Here is a 9,314-nt window from a genome sequence, read left to right on the forward strand (position 1 = left end):
GTTGTCTATTTGTTAAACCAAAGCATTGATTATTATTACAAAATATTAATATAATCAATTAAATAATCATATTAATCTCACAAACAATATAGGAAGTATAGTTAAAAAGAATAAACATAGTAATCCACAAGGAAATAAATCTGCACATAGCTATAGCCCAAAGTAACTTCTGTTGTTTATCCAAATCTTCAATAGTCAAAAACATTTGTGTAAAATTAGATTCCAGCAGTTTCTCCTTTTCCTACATTTAAAATAGCTGGTGTTTATTCCTAAAAACAACAAATACATAAATAAAAACTCTAAATTGTATACCATAAAAAAATCATACAAATATGACAAAATATCACAAGAGTATTTTAACATTATTTAAGGACAATTGCCATAATAAGCCACAACAAAAATGTATTAAGCGAAAAAGCTATAGAGCTGAAACAGGAAGTTGCTATGTTTGGTCTATATATTAATGAAAGTAAAAAAAAATACCTAAATGGAATATAACAACGGGTTCTTATCGGTAATAAGAAGTGTTTTTATGCATACAAAGACGTAATGAAAAGTAAGTTACTGTTACTGAATCGTGAGTATAAGCTTAGAATCTACAAAACAGTAATTACACCAGTGGTCACATATGGATGTGAAATGTGGACCATCTCAACCACTAATGAAAATCAACTGAGAATATTTGAGCGTAAAATACTAAGGAACATATTTGGACCAACACATTGTAAAGATGGTTCATGGATAATTAAAATTAACCACAAGCTGAATGAACTAATGCAGAGCGCAGATATTGTTAGATTTGTAAAGTGTCAAAGACTAAACTTTCTTGGTCGCTTAGCAAAAATGTCAGATAATCGAGCTGTGATGTCAGAGATGGAAGCCCCAAGGAAATATAACAAGAGGAAGGCCCTGTAACAGATGGATAGACGATGTAGAGAAGGATCTTAAAACCATAAATATCAGGCAGTGGTGCAGGAAAGTAGCAACAGGGCAGAATAGAAGAATGCTGTTAAGCAGGCAAAGATTTACAAATGGTTGTAGTGTCATTAGAAGAAGAAGATTTAAGGACAGTTTAGGCAGGCTATATGCATTAAGGCATTATTAAGCTTTGCATTTAACCATATTGTAATACACTATATCTTACATGGTCAAGCATGATTTTCTTTACATAACCCTTGTTCTAAACTAGAACGGAATTGGTAAGTACATATATATTTTTATTGTAGACATTTTAAAAACTTATTACTTAGTTGAATTACTTTAAACTTACCACTTATAAAATGTTTACTACATACTCTCATATTTTAATTTGTGGTCTGTTCTCTTTATTGCTTTTATCCAATGTTCCTGCCTTTGTTTGGATAAAATTCATTTAAATGTATTGCATGGGGGAAATGTATAGCCTTGGGAACAGTAAAAAGTGAGGATTTTATCCCTGTCTGTCCTATTCCCGCAATTTACAGGCTTCTCAAGAAAGCCCTTGCTACAAGTCGGTCAAACACAAGGAAAGGTGTTTTTTCTTTTTTGCACACAAACAAATTGACACAAACTGATAATTACTATGGGATAATTCAGTTCTGTAGGCTATAAACAACTTTATATTTAATTTACTATCACAATTTCGCTGCACAATTAACAATAAAAAACAAAACCAAACAGAATATTCGTCTAACAACATCTACAAATAAATGTCAATGTCCAATGTAAACAGTGACTAAATAAAAATAACAGGAAAGACATCAGCTAACTTCGTACTTCTCCTAACTTAAAAATGACGTTTATCATACTGTCGCAGCTTTACTATGTGTAAGAGTGAAGTAGCACTAATCCAAAGAAAAAAGATGGTGTCGTCACCATAGAGGTATATATTAACATAGAGGGAGCTTACCTTCCGCGCTTCCTGACGACAAGATCTCAGAGACTGGTTTGCTGCATCTCCTTCTAACACATTGTATCGAGAATCTATGATGACATTCAGTGTGAATATAGGCACGGAAGAGGAGGACAACTGTAGCAGTTCTACTATGCGTAAGAGTGAAACAGCACTAATCCAAATAAAAAAGATGGTGTCGTCACTTCGCTCTGAATGACACTCTCTCTATGCTAATATTTAACTCTATGGTCGTCACTTCGCTCCGAATGACACTCTCTCTATGTCAATATATACCTCTATGATTGGTACTACTGAAAATACAGTCGAACCCGCTTATTAGAATACCTGTTATAGGAATATCCCTGTTTAATGAATATAAATTTGAGGTCCCAGAACGTTTCTACTAGCAACCAATGATCGGTTATTAGAATAACCCGGTTATAGGAATACTATTCCTTGGCACCAAGGCTATTCCAATAAGCGGGTTCGACTGTATTGACATTGGGTGCATTCAGCAGACACAATCGCTAACTAATCGATTAGTGATTTTCTGCTGAATGCCACATAAATTGTGGCATCCAGCAAGCATTCAGCATGTAAGTCACAAATCGATTACTAATCGATTAGTTAGCGATTGCGTCTGCTGAATGCACCCATTTTTACAACATTTATTCCAAGTTCCTTCAATTTTTTTGAGGACAAGAAAAATTTTGCTTTCAAGAAATTCACGAATTTATTGGCGTCAAGTTAATAACGAACAAACTTGGATGTCAAATTGTGCTTTGAGAACACGTCAAATTTGGCCTTGAATAACTTGGTCAATTTATTGTTGATGTAAAGTGCACTTTATATGCATTTTCTAATCAAAATTTTTAGGTTGTCATGAACATGAAAGACTCAACCTCAACAAATAATAATAAACAAAAAGCTCTACAGCTCTACTTCCACTTCCCGCCAAATGGACACAGGTTGGTGACACTGAATTCACGCCAAATAAATGAAAAAATAGAACAATTTTCTTTTTCGTCAATTTCTTCACGTGAAGTTTATAACGAACAAACTTAGATGTCAAAGTGTGCTTTTACACGTCAAATTTGGCCTTGAATAACTTGGTCAATTTCTTGTCCAATTTATTGTTGATGTAAAGTGGACTTACCACCACAAACTACGGGAGAGATTAAAGTGCACTTTACATCAACAATAAATTGAACAATAAATTGACCAAGTTATTCAAGGCCAAATTTGACGTGTTCTCAAAGCACAATTTGACATCCAAGTTTGTTCGTTATTAACTTGACGCCAATAAATTCGTGAATTTCTTGAAAGCAAAATTTTCTTGTCCTCAAAAAAATTGAAGGAACTTGGAATAAATGTTGTAAAAATGTCAATATTTTCAGTAGTACCAATGCAATGATTTTTTTATTAGAAGCTTTTGAATGTCGTTTGTTTCTTTGTTTGAGTAAAGTGTTTGATTTGAAACAGAATAGAATAGAACAGATTAATAAAATAAATAAAATAGAGAGATAGATTAGAATAGATATATAGTATAAAATAAACTGAAATAGAATAGAGTAAAATATAATAGAATAGATGTAATATATATGTAGATACTTACTAATAAAGTATTTGATTTAAAACAGAATAGAGTAGAATGTAACAGATTAAATGAAATATATAGATAGATTAGAATAGATATATAGTATAGAATAAAGTAAAATATAATATAATAGGTGAAATGATTGTGAAAAGCAATAGTTTTAAGTACCTAGGATCGGTATTACAGAGTAATGGAGAAATAGATGGAGATGCATGCAGTAGAATTAGGGCTGGATGGATGAAGTGGAAAGAAGCGAGTGGTGTGTTGTGACAGAAAAATTCCAATGAAGCTGAAGGGAAAATTCTATAAAACAGCCACAAGACCGGCTATGATGCGCGGAACTGAATGTTGGGCAGTGAAAAAGAAAGCGGAACAACGAATGCATGTGGTGGAAATGAGAATGCTTAGATGGATGAGTGGAGTGACAAAGAAGGATAAAATTAGATATGAGTATATTAGGGGAAGTCTAGGTGTGGCACCAATTGATGCCAAAATGAGAGAGCATAGGTTAAGATGGTTTGGTCATGTTCAACATCGAGACGTTAATCACCCAATACGAAGAATAGCTGAAGTGCAGATTCCTGGAAGGAGTAGGAGAGGAAGACCAAAGAAGACGATAAGGCAGGACATGTTGGTAAAGGGGATTAACATTGATATGACTCAAGATAGAATTGTGTGGAGAAATGCAATTAGGGAAGCCGACACTGCATAGGGATAAGGCAAAGAGAATGATGATGATGATAATAGGTGTAATGTGTAGATACTTATATAGAATAGGTTTGAAATAGAGTAGAATATAATAGAATAAAGATACTATATACCTACATCCCTAATAGCACAAGGATGTCCTTCACAGACTTTAGGGAGGTCCGTTTTCGTCCAAGGAACGTCCTATTTTGGTCCAAATGTCGCGCTACCGAATGTCTGTTGGACGTCCACTTAAGGTCCGAAGGGACGTACATTGGACCTTAATCGGACGTCCGAGGGGACGTAAATTGGACCTTAACAGGACGTCCTATTTTGGTCCAAATGCCACGTTGCCAAACGTCCAATGGACGTCCACCTAACGTCCGAGGGGACGTTCAGTGAATGTCAATTGGACCTTCATAGGATGTCCCAGTTTGGTCCAATGTCTTGCTGCCGAACGTCCATCTAACGTCCTGAGAGGACCTCCGGTGGACGTCTAGCATCGATATTTAGACCTGTGGAGAATGTATGGTGGGAAATAAAAAATATATTTTTAAGGAACTTATATTACATCTTATATTAAATTACAATTATTGGATATTACATTATTTACATTAAATTACAATACACTTCTCCAAGAAATTAACGCACCACCTTAAAAATAGGGCATTTTTGATGTCTCGAATTTTCTAAACCTGTTGTCTCATCTGAGTGATTTTTTTATAATATAGCCTAGGCTATAGGTTACATCCTTAACCCGCCATTACACGCGCTATGAGGGAATCCCTCACCATATTTGTTTATAACCAATGAAATTGTGTAAACTAATACGATAACCTTAAGCACCCAGGAATGCCTTTAGCATGGTTCATGAGAGGGTATGAAAAAGTTATAGAATATTTCTGGCGGTCAGTGTGCTGTGTGACAGTTGAAAGAAGAGACATCCCTCTTCAAGTGAGGGAATTCCTCATTGCGCGTGCGATCACGGTGAAATCACGTTTCTGTTATCTCAAAGAAACTTTTAGGTTTTTATTTAATATTTAGGTAGGTTTAATTAAAATATTATTGTTTGGATTAGGTTAGGAACAGTGGCACACCGAGTGGGGGGTTTAGGGGTTAAAAGCTCACCCAGAGCATATAGAAATATATAAAAAGAAAGTAGGAAAATGTAACTTGTCTTTCACAAATAATACCAAAAACTTTCGGTGCCCAAGCTAAACCCCCCTCCCCCAGAGGAAAATTCTAGGTGCGCCACTGGTTAAGAACCCATTTTTAAATTTACGTATTCTAATTGGGAAATAAGCCACAATTTAACTTGAAAAATTGATTTTATTGACGTTTCGAATTCCACCTGGGACGTCGTTATCAAAATACAAAATATTAATAGTTAATTACATAAATACCACAAAGAAATAGCTTCAGAACAGTTGTTAATTTTAATTTGTATTTTTAGTAAAATTAATTCGCGTAAAGAACGTTAATTTCTTCAGTGGCTTGCTGAAATTGAAAATTAAGAAAACTTGCTTTTGATCTATGTATATTATTTGTACTTTTGTTTTGTTAAATTAATAAAAAAAAGTTGGTATACGAGACTTTCTATAATATGTGAGTACAACCCTTTTTATATTTATACATGTTGACATTCATTCTTCTTCGAAATAAGTCGAACTTATGTAGGTGAGGGCGACGCTCATACGCGTGCAACCACGTCCGAATAGAAGACGCGTGTAACGGCGGGTTAAGCTTGTCATGCACTGGTAGCTATACTGTAATATATGTATATTATATCATATCGCTCTCTATAGTAATGAGTGAGCCTGCAGACAGGGAACTAATGGTTCCGTATGTGCAGGCTCACTCATTACTATAGAGAGCGACGTGATATAATATATATTACAGTATAGCTCCCTGTGCATGGACAAGCATAAGGCAGTAACCTATAGCCTCAGGCTATATTATTATAAAAAAATCACTTAGATGGGACAACAGGTTTAGGAAATTCGAGACATCAAAAATGCCCAATTTTTAAGGTGGTGCGTAATGCACTGTATATATAGGTAAACTTATATACAGGCTGTAACAAAAATAAAATTTTTGTGTTTATTTAGTTGGCTATCTATTATAGTGTACAATCATCTAGAATATTTTGAACAAACTAAAAACATCAATATATCATCGAAAAAATAATAAAAAGGTCTTAAAATGCTTGGTTAGATATTAAGATCTAGTTAAAAAGAAACCAAAAACTGTATATTTTCTACAGAACGTAGATTATGAATTTTTAAGCCAGCTAATCCCATTTATTATACAGGGTGTCCCGAAAAGATTGGTTGTAAATTAAATCACATATTCTGGGACCAAAAATAATTTGAATGAACCTAACTTACCTTAGTACAAATATGCACACAAAAAAAGTTACAGCCCTTTGAAGATACAAAATGAAAATTCGATTTTTTCGAATATATCGAAAACTATTAAAGATTTTTTATTGAAAATGGACATTAAGCAATATTATTGCAGTAATATCTTAAAGAAAAATTATAGTGAAATTTGTGCACCCCATAAAAATTTTATGGGGGTTTTGTTCCCTTTAACCCCCCCAAACTTTTGGGTACGTTCCAATTAAATTATTTCTGCGGTACCATTAGTTAAACACTGTGTTTTTAAAACTTTTTTACCTCTTTCTATTTTTTCGATAAAGCTCTTTTTATCAAGATATGGCTTCTTTTTAAAATGGTTCAAAATATACCTAAAAATGTAAATCATAAATAAATTTTCATATTATTAGTCTCTACAATCGTACTTAACCATATACAAATATGTGGTGGATTTGACAAATATTCAAAATATCACGATAAAAACTGACTTCAAAAAAGTACTAAGAGGCAAAAAAGTTTTAAAAACATTGTGTTTAATAGTACCACAATAATAATTCAATTGTAACTTACACAAAAGTTTGGGGGGGGGGGGGTTTAAACGAACAAAACCCCCATAAAATTTGTATGGGGTGTCGGGTGTCCAAATTTCACTATACAGTGGAACCTCGATTATCTGTCTCTCTATTAACTGTTAACCATTTTGTAAGAGAGACTAAAAACTTTTTTTACAGTCACCTCCTGTTTTCATATGATATTTTTTGACATGTTTTGTAGTAAATTCAATTATCTATTTACTACAAAACATGTCAAAATTTACATGTGAAAACAGATGACCCTAAAAATGGTTTTTCGTCTCCTACAAAATTCATGAAAAAGCAGATAGGAGGTATTGTCACATCACCGACGATATACCAGAAGTATATGTGGCCATACCAAATAATACATCCTTGATAAATATAAACATTTTTATTGCACAAAATATATATATTTCTATATATATATATATTTTTTTCCATAATCATCACTACGATGATGATTCATTTGTATTGAATTGTACATTGCAATTCTCTGATGTTTGGGAAAAAGGGCTTAAGTCAGAATTGCACATCGATAATGTTTTGATGATTTCTGGACCAGAAAAATCGGCTCTTTTTATTGGTACATACAGTTTAAGTCTGCAACACTTTTTTTATGGTCCAGAAATCATCAAAACATTATTGATGTGCAATTCTGACTTCAGCCCTTTTTGCCAAACATCAGAGAATTACAATCTGGTCATAACTGACCAATGAGCAATTTTAATTTAACCTAAATTACTACTGTTCCTTAAAATGAAGAGCTTACCCTATAGCGTCTCTTATCTAATCTAACAAGATCGTGCACTATTCTAACATACACAGGCACACAAGCACTACGCTCTGCTTTTCACTATCACCTATCACTCAAACTAGTTCAAAAGGCTTTGTCCTCTTCAATCTTCTAGTTTGTCCAGTAGTAGATATCGAGGAGCTGGATTTCCTCAATATTCTCATACTTATGAAGTTGTTGTTGCTCATGACCTCCTGCTATCTTCTTGATGACTATATTATCCAGGTTCCATTCCTAGGTCTTGATATTTGTTTATAAAGTAATATCTTATTATGCATCGACAATGTGGAGTTTCTTCCAACTAGTCAATACACTTTTTATAGGTATCTTTCTTTTGCCTTTCATAGCCACAACAAGGCTATAATACGTTTCCTTCCTGGTTTTTTTGTAGACCACTTTCAGCTGATTCTAAAAAATTAAAATGAATGGTAATTTTTCTATTCTTTACAATTAAAAATCAAAAGAAATAGGAAATAGGTACTACTATTTACAGGTAATAATATGCATAAATAATTCGTTTCCTAAAGAATACAGAAAATTGAAAACGTTTTTATAATACTTACATAATTGTTTAAACAAAAGAGACCCAGCCAGAGCAAAACTAACAGACAGAACTGCAAAAAAGCCACTAATTTCCATTTTCCCACCCCCTCATCTTATATGCATTTTCCAATCAAAATTTTTAGGTTGTCATGAACATGAAAGACTCAACCTCAACAAATAATAATAAACAAAAAGCTCTACAGCTCTACTTCCACTTCCCGCCAAATGGACACAGGTTGGTGACACTGAATTCACGCCAAATAAATGAAAAAATAGAACAATTTTCTTTTTCGTCAATTTCTTCACGTGAAGTTTATAACGAACAAACTTAGATGTCAAAGTGTGCTTTTACACGTCAAATTTGGCCTTGAATAACTTGGTCAATTTCTTGTCCAATTTATTGTTGATGTAAAGTGGACTTAATGTCCAGCAAACGACGGCAATGTTGCCAGATTCCTTTTAGCGGGAATTTTAAAATTTTATAGCAGTTTGGTTTTAAATTTGACAGTTCTGTTTTCTCAAGTCAAAAATCTTAACCTTACTTTTACAAGTGATTAGGATTATTATTATTATTTTATTTACATGTAAATTGAAACAATAAATATTGTGCTGTGTCATAATTTCAAACTCATTATGTTGCAGTCTTTTCCAGTTGATAAAATTGCAATTCAAAAACTTTTAGGTAGGTACCTGTAACTTCCACATTATGATTTATTTTTTAAGTATTAAGGTTGATGTTGATATCAAAAATTTAGATTTCAAAGATAGTTTTATGTAGGTAGATACTAATAGAGATACTAGATAATTACTAGATAATAGATTAGATACAAAGTAAGCTGTAAGTAGTATAACTGCCCATGTAATCACC

The 9,314-nt window shown here is 33.2% G+C and overlaps 1 long non-coding RNA gene across 1 annotated transcript; it reads right to left on the bottom strand.

The window, feature by feature from the left end:
• Positions 1-7,486: 7,486 nt before the first annotated feature.
• LOC126882120 (uncharacterized) lies at positions 7,487-8,601 on the bottom strand. Its single transcript, XR_007697151.1, has 2 exons — positions 8,467-8,601; positions 7,487-8,311 (listed from the first exon to the last, which is right to left on the bottom strand). It is a non-coding gene; the product is annotated as an uncharacterized LOC126882120 (long non-coding RNA).
• Positions 8,602-9,314: the final 713 nt, after the last annotated feature.

This window comes from Diabrotica virgifera, chromosome 3, assembly GCF_917563875.1.
Source record: "Diabrotica virgifera virgifera chromosome 3, PGI_DIABVI_V3a".
NCBI lineage: Eukaryota > Metazoa > Arthropoda > Insecta > Coleoptera > Chrysomelidae > Diabrotica > Diabrotica virgifera.